Source organism: Balaenoptera physalus (assembly GCF_965194825.1).
Source record: "Balaenoptera physalus genome assembly, chromosome: 17".
NCBI classification, from domain to species: Eukaryota; Metazoa; Chordata; class Mammalia; order Artiodactyla; family Balaenopteridae; genus Balaenoptera; species Balaenoptera physalus.
Window position 1 is genome coordinate 56,929,218 of NC_138895.1, and position 12,861 is coordinate 56,942,078.

General features: G+C 38.3%; 1 long non-coding RNA gene across 1 annotated transcript in view; it reads right to left on the reverse strand.

The window, feature by feature from the left end:
* LOC309647237 overlaps positions 1–5,950 on the reverse strand; it is a 526,943-nt gene extending 520,993 nt beyond the window's left edge. Inside the window, exon 1 of the long non-coding RNA XR_014255879.1 lies at positions 298–5,950. This is a non-coding gene — a long non-coding RNA (uncharacterized lncRNA). The remainder of the gene's footprint in view (positions 1–297) is intronic.
* Positions 5,951–12,861: the final 6,911 nt, after the last annotated feature.

Here is a 12,861-nt window from a genome sequence, read left to right on the forward strand (position 1 = left end):
ACTGGAGCAACTCTTCCCCAAACATATTTTTAAAATAAACAAAATTACAGTAGTTTTACTTTCTAATATGTTCACTCCTTCCGAGATTCACTGGGAAAGAGTAAAAAATCTTGAAGAGGGTAATGAGTCCCAGCTGAGAATCATGTGCCAAGATGCTCAATGACTTCTTTTTTCTTTAAAGACATAGATAATAAGGATAGGAAATAATTTTTAGCTATTAGGGAGTGCTTCTTTAAAAAAAAAAAACTAGAAGTTCCACCTTGAAAATAGGTGAATTACCATTTCGAACTGCCTTACCTTATCTGAGAGTAGGAAGGGATTTAAGAAGTTAGCAGCAGTTCTCAAATGTATCTGTCATTCAGGTAGAAGTTGTCACTGGTCCCTAGTAAAAAGTTAAATTTACTTCTCAGGAACTGTTCTTTAGTGAATCCTTAATATTCTTTCAGTGTTAAAATAGCAGTTTTAAGATGAAATGATGTGAAGCTAAATTGTGGTTGTTACTTTTAATGTACTCACTTAGCAAAATAAAAAGTTGGCAACTGTGTATCGGTGCCCTTACCTTTGCCCTTGAAATTTTACTGGTTCATAAAGCCCCAAATTGGTGAGCACTTTTCTAATAGAGCTTCTGTCTTTCCACAAATACTTATTGAGTCTCTGGGGACAGATCATGAACATGACACACAGGTGTCAAATAGAACTTAGAGTCTCATGATAGACAAATAAGTAATGATGGTAATACAGTGGAATAAGTGCTTTTAGGGAAACAGAAGTGCAGGGAATACTGGAGTATATGAGCAGGCCACCTAATCCTGATTTGGGGAAGTCAGGCAAGGATTTCTCTAGGAATGAGATATAAAACATGACTAGCACATATTGGCTTTGTGAGCAAAGTATCTCCCTTGAGGTAACTAGGTACTTAGAAAAGCAAACCAAGGGGCTGCTTTATCACCATGGAATTAGAACAAATGGCTATAATTAGAGCCTGTTGAACTTTGATGAAATAATCATGTCCCAGCCAGTACAACAGTTCCTTAGTGGCCAGATATTAATTTCTCTAGAGGCAAGGTACTGGGATAAAATTTTTGAGGTAAGAAGTGATATTCTCTTTCTCCGTGTGTCTTTCTCTGTTTCTGTCTGTCTTTCTGAGAGTGAAACTTTCCTTATCCTCCTCCATATCCTGAATCTTAGTCTCAGAAGAAGAGAGTATCTGGGGAGAAACCTGGGAGGGCAGGAGCCTCATCTTTCTGGGTTTGGTTTCCAAAACCCACCAAAGAGGATATAAGTAGGTGCCTCTGGATAAATCACAAATAAGACAGCGCCTAGGGAATAAAGCACTGGGAATGTGGGGGAGCTTTCCCTGAGACTAAAATATTGTTCTCACAGGGCTGGGGAGTAGAGGCAGGAGGGGTAGAGAGGAAGAGAATACTCAAGGGGAGCTGATAAAAGCAGAATTTGGTGGTTCCCAAGGACAGAGCCATATATCCAGTCAGAATCTCAAGGAGGTGAGAGCACCCAGTAAAAAAAAAGGTTGGAAGGTATGCCTAGGGAGGGAATCTCAAATTCCCATGTGATCCAAAGGTAGTCAGGAGAGGCACAGGACCTGGAGGTGCTTGTGGAGAGAAACAAGGGCTGTATTGCTAACTGGAAGACTAGGCAGGCTTCCCAATGCCTTGAGACTACATAAGCATAATTCATATATAACTGGTATGGCTGTACCGGTTGATAAATTATCAAAGTACTTTATATTCATTGATAGCCATTTACCCAGAATGACCTACCCTTCCCAAACTAAAGGATTAATGCCTGGGATGGCAGAGGAACCTCCAGGATGCCACATAAGCACTAAACCTGGCATCTGCATCCTTTCTGACTGGTTGGTATATTAGTTATCTCACGTTGCATGACACTTTACTCCAAAAATTGGCAGCTTAAAGCAGTAATAACCATTTGTTGTCTCACAGAGTTTCTGTGGGTCAGGAATTTGGGAGCAGCTTAGCTGGGCTATTCTGGCTCACGGTATATCATGAGTTTGTAGTCATGAGGTCAGCTGGGTCTGCAGTCTTGACTGGCACAGGGGGACCAATCCTAAGATGTGTCACTCACATAGCTGGCAAGCTGTAGGAGGCCTCAGTTCCTCACCTTGTGGACCTCTCTGTGAAGCTGCTTGGATGTCTTCAATGACATGGCATCTGCCTTCCCCAGAATGATTGACCTAAGAGAGAGCAAGGCAGAAGCTATAATGTCTTTTATGACTTAGCCTCCAAAGACACACTCCATATTTCTGAAGTATCCTACTGATGACACAGGTAATCCCTATTCATTGTGAGAGAGACTACACAGGGTATACTAACTAGGAGGTAAAAATAATTGGGGGTTGTCTTTAAGGCTCCTACCACAGTCGGTGACCTTGTCCTATGGGTTGTTAAATATCTGGAATGTCACTTTCACACAAGTCAGAGTAGCCTTGAAAAAGGAGGAGGCAGAAGTGCAGGGCAAAGTCCAACCTGACTGAGATTAAATTTTTGTCTTCCTCTAAGAATGGTACCTCAAACAGAAGCTGGGTTTTATAAAAATGTAAATTTTGTTCTTGCACACCTGAATTTGTGTACTGAGATTCATGGCTACTGTGTTCCATGTAACTGCTCCCTGAAAATAACTGCCAAAGTTTTATTCGTTCACCACTCCTCTTCTATCGCTTTAGTTCTTTTTTAAAAGGTACAATCCTTCAATAACTTTGCTATTTAGAATGTGAATCTGGGAAGCACTCTGCCTCTTCCCATTAATAGTGATTTCATTATATCATTGCTTCTGGAAGCCCAGAATGTGGAGCACGTATAATGTCCTTCCTAGAAGGGCATCTGTGCAGCAAAGCAAATGCTAATTAGTGCTGCCTTGGCGTTCAGAAGGAAGAAGAGTAGGTTGACAGTGAGGGTCATTGGATTTATGCACCATTCATATTTATTATCTGTTTTGGGGACAAGCATTGATAAAATATGACCTTGCTTAAGTTTATTAACAAACAATCATCAATGATATAGTATGGCAGTTACCCAGTGAATTATCAAGGGGCATGTCTGAGTCAATGTCTTTGGCATTTTCTAGGACTTCATGGAGATCCTGAGTTGCAGAATTTTAGAAATGCTGCCCATTTTGAGAGTTATACTGTTATTCTTGGAAAGATGTTTAAAAATTCTAAGTTACTTGGATATATTTGGAATCTGGGTGAAAAGAGAAAGAAATATGAAGTTCTAGGTAATTTATCAATGGTAGCAGCATTAGTTCCCAACCTGAGAAAAGAATGAATAATTCCCAATTTGTGTCTCATAAAAAACAAGCAAAATTTCAAGCCTCTGTGGGCTGGATATATTTTACCATGTCTTCTCTTCAACACAAGTCAACCATTGCTGAGCCATTAATCATATACTAGAAAAAGACATTCTGTGGAGTTGAAATATAATTTCCATATGAAATATAGCTATGTTTAATAGCTTCTGAGCTATGTATGTCAAATAGCTTCTGAGTCTAGCTATTCCTTCAGGAGAACACACAGCCCTACCTCTCATCAAAAATGGAAGCTCACACCCAGAATGAAAGAATAATAATAATGGCTACTGTGGCAGTTATGGTGGTGCAGTTAGAATCTCTCTTCAAGAAAGAACTTGCTACTCAGCTGCAAGGGGGACAGGGAGCTGACAGCCTCTAGCTGCTAAAGGCTTCAGGATTTATCTCCTCCTAGCTTCTGAGCTGAGGCAATGCACTTCAAGGCAGACCTCAGTCAATGACTGAACATGTGGGAGTCCTAAGGCCTGGCTACTCCTGCCCACTGTAGTAAGACTGTTCTAATTGGTAATCTTTACTCAGGAGCTTTTCTTATTGAGTTGGCTGACACTTGGTCAGATCTAAATCATGGTTTGAGACTTGTTCTGTTCAATCCTGCTTCTTACTCTCCTTTCACATGTATCAGATATGCATCATGGTCTGAAAGCATTCCCTACCCAATCTCGCTTTCTTCCCCTTTTATATTTCACATGGAGTGTCCCCTAGCAAAACTCTTGCATTCCCATCTCAACATCTGCTTCTCAGAGGCCCAAAATGACACAGCTACTATTTACTAAGAACCTACTGTGTGAAGGAGTATATCATAGTGTGTTTGGGGAAGTTATTTAACCTCTCCTAACTGTTCTCTCATCTATAAAGTGGGGTTGTTGTAAAAATTAAATGAAGTAATCTACAAAGAGTAATTTGTACAGTGCCTGGGATACAGCAAGTACTCAATAACTGGTATGTAACACTAAGAGTATTACTATGCCATATGCTAGAGTCTGTGTGAGAAATTTTTTGTTTATTACTTGTAATCCTTGTTAAATATCAAATATTATTGTGCTCATTTAACATATGAGGTAACTAGTGTTCACTGAAGTTAAAATAACTTGTTCAAATTACTTTATATATTTCAACCTGGGATTCAAACTCAGCAAGTTCTGTAGAAGACAGCAATGCACACGTATGCTAGCAAAGAATCCATTGCTGTTACCTAGAATGTAAAGGAGCTCCACACCCTCTATGGCATGGTATGTACAATCTGTAATTAATAAAAACTACTTTGGGGATTCATTTATAACTTTAAGTCTACTCTTAATTCCCCCATGTACATGACATTAGAATCTATCAATGTGTGCTTAAGATCAAGAATTTATCAAAAAGTTCAGAAGAGCAATATATAATGCCACTGCCACTGCCACTGCCTGATGAATATTGGCCAGTTATTTTATATTCTTTTTTGCACTTAATTTTATTTTTTATTTACTCTCTCCCATTCTGAGGGTTGTGTTTTCGTCTTGTTTATAGTTTCCTTTGCTGTGCAAAAGCTATTAAATTTCATTAGGTCCCATTTGTTTATATTTCCATTACTCTATGAGGTGGATCAAAAAAGATGTTGCTGTGATTTATGTCAGTGTTCTTCCTATGTTTTCCTCTAAGAGTTTTATAGTGTCTGGCCTTACATTTAGGTCTTTAATCCATTTTGAATTTATTTTTGATCATGGTGTTAGGGAGTGTTCTAATTTCATTCTTTTACATGTGGCTGTCCAGTTTTCCCAGAACCACTTATTGAAGAGACTGTCATTTCTCCATTGTATATGCTTGCCTCCTTTGTTATAGATTAGTTGACCACAGGTGCATGGGTTTACCTCTGGGCTTTCTATCCTGTTCCATTGATCTATATTTCTGTTTTCGTGTCAGTACCATATTGTCTTGAAGACTGTAGCTTTGAAATATACTCTGAAGTCAGGGAGTCTGATACCTCCAGCTCCGTTTTATTCTCTCAAGATTGCTTTGGCTATTCAGGGTCTTTTGTGTCTCCTACAAATTTTTAGATTTTTTTGTTCTAGTTCTGTAAAAAATGCCATTGGGGAGTCAGCTTGACCACCACCAGTCCCTCCCATCAGGAAACTTACACAAGCATCTTAGATAGCCTCATCCAGCAGAGGGCAGACAGCAGAAGCAAGAAGAACTACAGTCCTGCAGCCTGTGGAACAAAAACCACATTCACAGAAAGATAGACAAGATGAAAAGGCAGAGGGCTATGTACCAGATGAAGGAACAAGATAAAACCCCAGAAAAACAACTAAATGAAGTGGAGATAGGCAACCTTCCAGAAAAAGAATTCAGAATAATGATAGTGAAGATGATCCAGGACCTCGGAAAAAGAATGCAGGCAAAGATCAAGAAGATGCAAGAAATGCTTAACAAAGACCTAGAAGAATTAAAGAACAAACAAACAGAGATGAACAATACAATAACTAAAATGAAAACTACACTAGAAGGAATCAATAGCAGAAAAACAGAGGCAGAAGAACAGACAAGTGACCTGGAAGACAGAATGGTGGAATTCACTGCTGCGGAACAGAATAAAGAAAAAAGAATGAAAAGAAATGAAGACAGCCTAAGAGACCTCTGCGACAACATAAAACGCAACAACATTCGCATTATAGGGGCCCCAGAAGGAGAAGAGAGAAAGGACCAGAAAAATATTTGAAGAGATTATAGTCGAAAACTTCCCTAACATGGGAAAGGAAATAGCCACCCAAGTCCAGGAAGTGCAGCGAGTCCCATACAGGATAAACCCAAGGAGAAACAGGCCGAGACACATAGTAGTCAAATTGGCAAAAATTAAAGACAAAGAAAAATTATTGAAAGCAGCAAGGGAAAAACGACAAATAACATACAAGGGAACTCCCATAAGGTTAACAGCTGATTTCTCATCAGAAACTCTACAAGCCAGAAGGGAGTGGCATGATATATTTAAAGTGATAAAAGGAAAGAACCTACAACCAAGATTGCTCTACCCGGCAAGGATCTCATTCAGATTTGATGGACAAGTCAAAAGCTTTACAGACGAACTAAAGCTAAGAGAATTCAGCACCACCAAACCAGCTCTACAACAAATGTTAAAGGAACTTCTCTAAGTGGGAAACACAAGAGAAAAAAAGGACTTACAAAAACAAACCCAAAACAATTAAGAAAATGGTCATAGGAACATACATATCGATAATTACCTTAAATGTGAATGGATTAAATGCTCCAACCAAAAGACACAGGCTTGCTGCACGGATACAAAAACAAGAGCCATATATATGCTGTCTACAAGAGACCCACTTCAGGCCTAGGGACACATACAGACTGAAAGTGAGGGGATGGAAAAAGATATTCCATGCAAATGGAAATCAAAAGAAAGCTGAAGTAGCAATATTCATATCAGATAAAATAGACTTTAAAATAAAGAATGTTACAAGAGACAAGGAAGGACACTACATAATGATCAAGGGATCAATCCAAGAAGATGATATAACAATTATAAATATATATGCACCCAACATAGGAGCACCTCAATACATAAGGCAACAGCTAACAGCTTTAAAAGAGGAAATCGACAGTAACACAATAATAGTGGGGGATTTTAACACCTCACTTAACACCAATGGACAGATCATCCAAAATGAAAATAAATAAGGAAACAGAAGCTTTAAATGACACGATAGACCAGAGAGATTTAATTGATATTTATAGGACATTCCATCCAAAACCAGCAGATTACACTTTCTTCTCAAGTGTGCATGGAACATTCTCCAGGATAGATCACATCTTGGGTCACAAATCAAGCCTCAGTAAATTTAAGAAAATCGAAATCATATCAAGTATCTTTTCTGACCACAACGCTATGAGATTAGAAATGAATTACAGGGAAAAAAACACAAAAAACACAAGCACATGGAGGCTAAACAATACGTTACTAAATAACCAAGAGATCACTGAAAAAATCAAAGAGGAAATCAAAAAATACCTAGAGACAAATGACAATGAAAACATGATGATCCAAAACCTATGGGATGCAGCAAAAGCAGTTCTAAGAGGGAAGTTCATGGCTATACCAGCCTACCTCAAGAAACAAGAAAAATCTCAAATAAACAATCTAACCTTACACCTAAAGGAACTAGAGAAAGAAGAACAAACAAAACCCAAAGATAGCAGAAGGAAAGAAATCATAAAGATTAGAGCAGAAATAAATGAAATAGAAACAAAGAAAACAATAGCAAAGATTAATAAAACTAAAAGCTGGTTCTTCGAGAAGATAAACAAAACTGATAAAATTTGATGATAGCCAGACTCATCAAGAAAAAGAGGGAGAGGACTCAAATCAAAAAAATTAGAAATGAAAAAGGAGAAGTTACAACAGACACCGCAGAAATACAAAGCATCCTAAGAGACTACTGCAAGCAACTCTATGCCAATAAAATGGACAACAACCCAATCCAAGAATGGGCAGAAGACCTAAGTAGAGATTTCTCCAAAGAAGACATACAGATGGCCACAAAGCACATGAAAAGCTGCTCAACATCACTAATTATTAGAGAAATGCAAATCAAAACTACAATGAGGTATCACCTCACACCAGTTAGAATGGGCATCATCAGAAAATCTACAAACAACAAATGCTGGAGAGGGTGCGGAGAAAAGGGAACCCTCTTGCACTGTTGGTGGGAATGTAAATTGATACAGCCACTATGGAGAACAGTATGGAGGTTCCTTAAAAAACTAAAAATAGAATTACCATATGATCCAGCAATCGCATTACTGGGCATATACCCAGAGAAAACCATAATTCAAAAAGACGCATGCACCCCAATGTTCATTGCAGCACTATTTACAATAGCCAGGTCATGGAAGCAACCTAAATGCACGATGACAGACGAATGGATAAAGAAGATGTGGTACATATATACAATGGAATATTACTCAGCCATAAAAAGGAACAAAATTGCGTCATTTGCTGAGACGTGGATGGATCTAGAGACTGTCATACAGAGTGAAGTAATTCAGAAAGAGAAAAACAAATATCGTATATTAACGCATGTATGTGGAACCTAGAAAAATGGTACAGATGAACCGGTTTGCAGGGCAGAAGTTGAGACACAGATGTAGAGAACAAACGTATGGACACCAAGAGGGGAAAGCCGCAGTGGGGTGGGGATGGTGGTGTGATGAATTGGGCGATTGGGATTGACATGTATACAATGATGTGTATAAAATGGATGACTAATAAGAACCTGCTGTTTAAAAAAAAATTAAATTAAATTAAATTAAAGAAATTTTTTAAAATGCCATTGGTAATTTGATAGGGATTGCATTGAATCTGTAGATTGCTTTGGGTAGTATAGTCATTTTCAGAAAATTGATTCTTCTAATCCAAGAACATGGTATATCTCTCCATCTGTTTGTGTCATCTTTGATTTCTTTCATCAGTGTCTTACAGTTTTCTGAGTACAGGTCTTTTACATCCTTAGGTAGGTTTATTCCTAGGCATTTTATTCTTTTTGTTGCAGTGGTGAATGGGATTGTTTCCTTAATTTCTCTTTCTGATCTTTCATTGTTAGTGTATAGGAATGCAAGAAATTTCTGTGCATTCATTTTGTATCCTGCTACTTTACCAAATTCATTGATCAGCTCTAGCAGTTTTCTGGTCGCATCTTTAGGATTATCTATGTATAGTATCTTGTATCTGCAAACAGTGACAGTTTTACTTCTTTTCCAATTTGTATTCCTTTTATTTCTTTTTTTTCTCTGATTGCCATAGCTAGGACTTCAAAAACTATGTTGAAAAACAGTGGTGAGAATGGACATCCTTGTCTTGTTCCTGATCTTAGAGGAAATGCTTTCAGTTTTTCACCATTGAGAATGATGTTTGCTGTGGGTTTGTCATATATGGCCTTTATTATGTTGAAGTAGTTTCCCTCTATGCCCACTTTTTGGAGAGTTTTTATCATTAATGGGTGTTGAATTTTGTCAAAAGCTTTTTCTGCATCTATCGAGATGATTATATGGTTTTTATTCTTCACTTTTTTAATATGGTGTATCACATTGATTGATTTGCATATATTGAAGAATCCTTGCATCCCTGGGAAAAATCCCACTTGATCATGGTGTATGATCCTTTTAATGTGCTGTTGGATTCTGTTTGCTAGTATTTTGTTGAGGATTTTTGCATCTATATTCATCAGATATATTGGTCCGTAATTTTCTACTTTCGTAGTATCTTTGGTTTTGGTATCAGGGTGATGGTGGCCTCGTAAAATGAGTTTGGGAGTGTTCCTTCCTCTGCAATTTTTTGGAAGAATTTGAGAAGGGTGGTGTTAGCTCTTCTCTAAATATTTGATAGAATTCACCTGTGAAGCCATCTGGCCTTGGACTTTTGTTGGTTGGAAGATTTTTAATTACAGTTTCAATGTCATTACTTGTGATCAGTCTGTTCATATTTTCTATTTTTTCCTGGTTCAGTCTTGGAAGTTTATACCTTTCTATGAATTTGTCCATTTCTTCCAGGTTGTCCATTTTATTGGCATAGAGTTGCTTGTAGTAGTCCTTTAGGATGTTTTCTATTTCTGCGGTGTCTGTTGTAACTTCTCCTTTTCATTTCTAATTTTATTGATTTGAGTCCTCTCCCTATTTTTCTTGATGAGTCTGGCTAAATGTTTATCAATTTTGTTTATGTTCTCAAAGAACCAGCTTTTAGTTTATTGTTCTTTGCTATTTTCTTTATTTCTATTTCATTTATTTCTGCTCTGATCTTTATGATTTCTTTTCTTCTACTAACTTTGGGTTTTGTTTGTTCTTCTTTATCTAGTTCCTTTAGGTGTAAGGTTAGATTGTTTATTTGAGATTTTTCTTGTTTCTTGAGGTAGGATTATATTGGTATAAACTTCCCTCTTAAAATAGCTTTTCCTGCATCCCATAGGTTTTGGATGGTTGTGTTTTCATTGTCATTTGTCTGTAGGTATTTTCTGATTTTCTCAGTGATCTCTTAGTTATTTAGTAATGTATTGTTTAGCCTCCATGTGTTTTCGTTGTTTACATTTTTCCCCTTGTAATTTATTTCTAATCTCATAGTGTTGTGGTTTGAAAAGATGCTTGATATGATTTCAATTTCTTAAATTTACCGAGGCTTGATTTATGACCCAAGATGTGATCTATCCTGGAGAATGTTCTGCGTGCAGTTAAGAAGAAAGTGTAATCTGCTGTTTTTGGATGGAATGTTCTATAAATATCAATTAAATCTATCTGGTCTATTGTGTCACTTAAAGCTTGTGTTTCCTTATTAATTTTCTCTCTGGATGATCTCTCCATTGGTGTAAGCAAGGTGTAAAGTCCCCCACTATTATTGTGTTACTGTCGATTTCCTCTTTTATAGCTGTTAGCATTTGCCTTATGTATTGAGGTGCTCCTGTGTTGGGTGCATATATATTTATAATTGTTGTATCTTCTTCTTGGATTGATCCCTTGATCATTATGTAGTGTCCTTCGTTGTCTCTTGTAACATTCTTTATTTTAAAGTCTATTTTATCTGAAATGAGTATTGCTACTCCAGATTTCTTTTGATTTCCATTTGCATGGAATATCTTTTTCCATCCCCTCACTTTCAGTCTGTATGTGTCCCTAGGCCTGAAGTGGGTCTCTTGTAGACAGCATATATATGCGCCTTGTTTTTGTATCCATTCAGTGAGCCTGTGTCTTTTGGTTGGAGCGCTTAATCCATTCACATTTAAGGTAATTATCGATATGTATATTCCTATTACCATTTTCTTAATTGTTTTGGGTTTGTTTCTGTAGGTCCTTTTCTGCTCTTGTGTTTCCCATTTAGAGAAGTTCCTTTAGTATTTGTTGTAGAGCTAGTTTGGTGGTGCTGAATTCTCTTAGCTTTTGCTTGTCTGTAAAGTTGTTAATTTCTCTGTCGAATCTGAGTGAGATCCTTGCCGGGTAAAGTAATATTGGTTGTAGGTTCTTCCTTTTCATCACTTTAAATATATTGTGCCACTCCCTCTGGCTTGTAGAGTTTCTGATGAGAAATCAGCTGTTAACGTTATGGGAGTTCCCTTGTATGTTATTTGTCATTTTTCCCTTGTTCCATTTAATAATTTTTCTTTGTCTTTAATTTTTGTCAATTTGATTATTATGAGTGTTGGCGTGTTTCTCCTTGGTTTTATCCTGCCTGGGACTCTTTGTGCGTCCTGGACTTGGGTGGTTATATTCTTCCCCATATTAGTGAAGTTTCTGACTGTAATCTCTTCAAATATTTTCTTGGGTCCTTTCTTTCTCTCATCTCCTTCTGGGACCCCTATAATGTGATTATTGGTGCATTTGATGTTGTCCCAGAGGTCTCTTAGGCTGTCTTCATTTCTTTTTTCTTTATTCTGTTCCACTGCAGTGAATTCCACCATTCTGTCTTCCAGGTCACTTATCCATTTCTCTGCCTCAGCTACTCTGCTATTGATTCGTTCTAGTGTATTTTTCATTTCAGTTATTGTATTGTTCATCTCTGTTTGTTCTTCAATTCTTCCAGGTGTTTGTTCTTTTTGTAGGTCTTTGTTAAACATTTCTTACATCTTCTTGATCTTTGCCTCCATTCTTTTTCCGAGGTCCTGGATCATCTTCACTATCATTATTATGAATTCTTTTTCTGGAAGGTTGCCTATCTTCATTTTTCTGGGGTTTTTTCTTGTTCCTTCATCTGGTACATAGTCTTCTGCCTTTTCATTTTGTCTATCTTTCTGAGAATGTGGTTTTCGTTCCAAAGGCTGCAGGATTGTAGTTCTTCTTGTATGTGCTGTCTGCCCTCTGGTGGATGAAGCTATCTAAGAGGCTTGTGCAAGCTTCCTGATGGGAGGGACTGGTGGTGGGTAAAGCTCGGTGTTGCTCTGGTGGGCAGAGCTCAGTAAAACTTTCATCCACTTGTCTGCTGAGTTCCCTCCCTGTTGGTTGTTTGGGCTGAGGTGACCCAGTACTGGAGGCTACAGGCTCTTTGGTGGGACTAGTGGCAGACTCTTGGAAGGCTCATGCCAAGGAGTACTTCCCAGAACTTCTGCTGCCAGTGTCCTTTTCCCCATGGTGAGCCACAGCACCCACCACCCCCCACGGCCTCTGCAGGAGACCCTCCAACACTAGCAGGTAGGTCTGGTTGAATCTCCTATGGGGTCCCTGCTCCTTCCCTCTGGGTCCTGTTGCGCACACTACTTTGTGTGTGCCCTCCAAGAGTGGAGTCTCTGTTTCCCCCAGTCCTGTCAAAGTACTGCAATAAATTCCCGCCATCCTTCAAAGTCTGATTCTCTGGGAATTCCTCCTCCCATTGCTGGACCCACAGGTTGGGAAGCCTGACGTGGGGCTCAGAACCTTCACACCAGTGGGTGGACTTCTGTGGTATAATTGTTCTCCAGTTTGTGAGTCACCCACCCAGCAGTTATGGGATTTGATTTTATTGTGATTGTGCCCCCTCGTACCGTCTCATTGCGGCTTCTCTGTTGTCTTTGGATG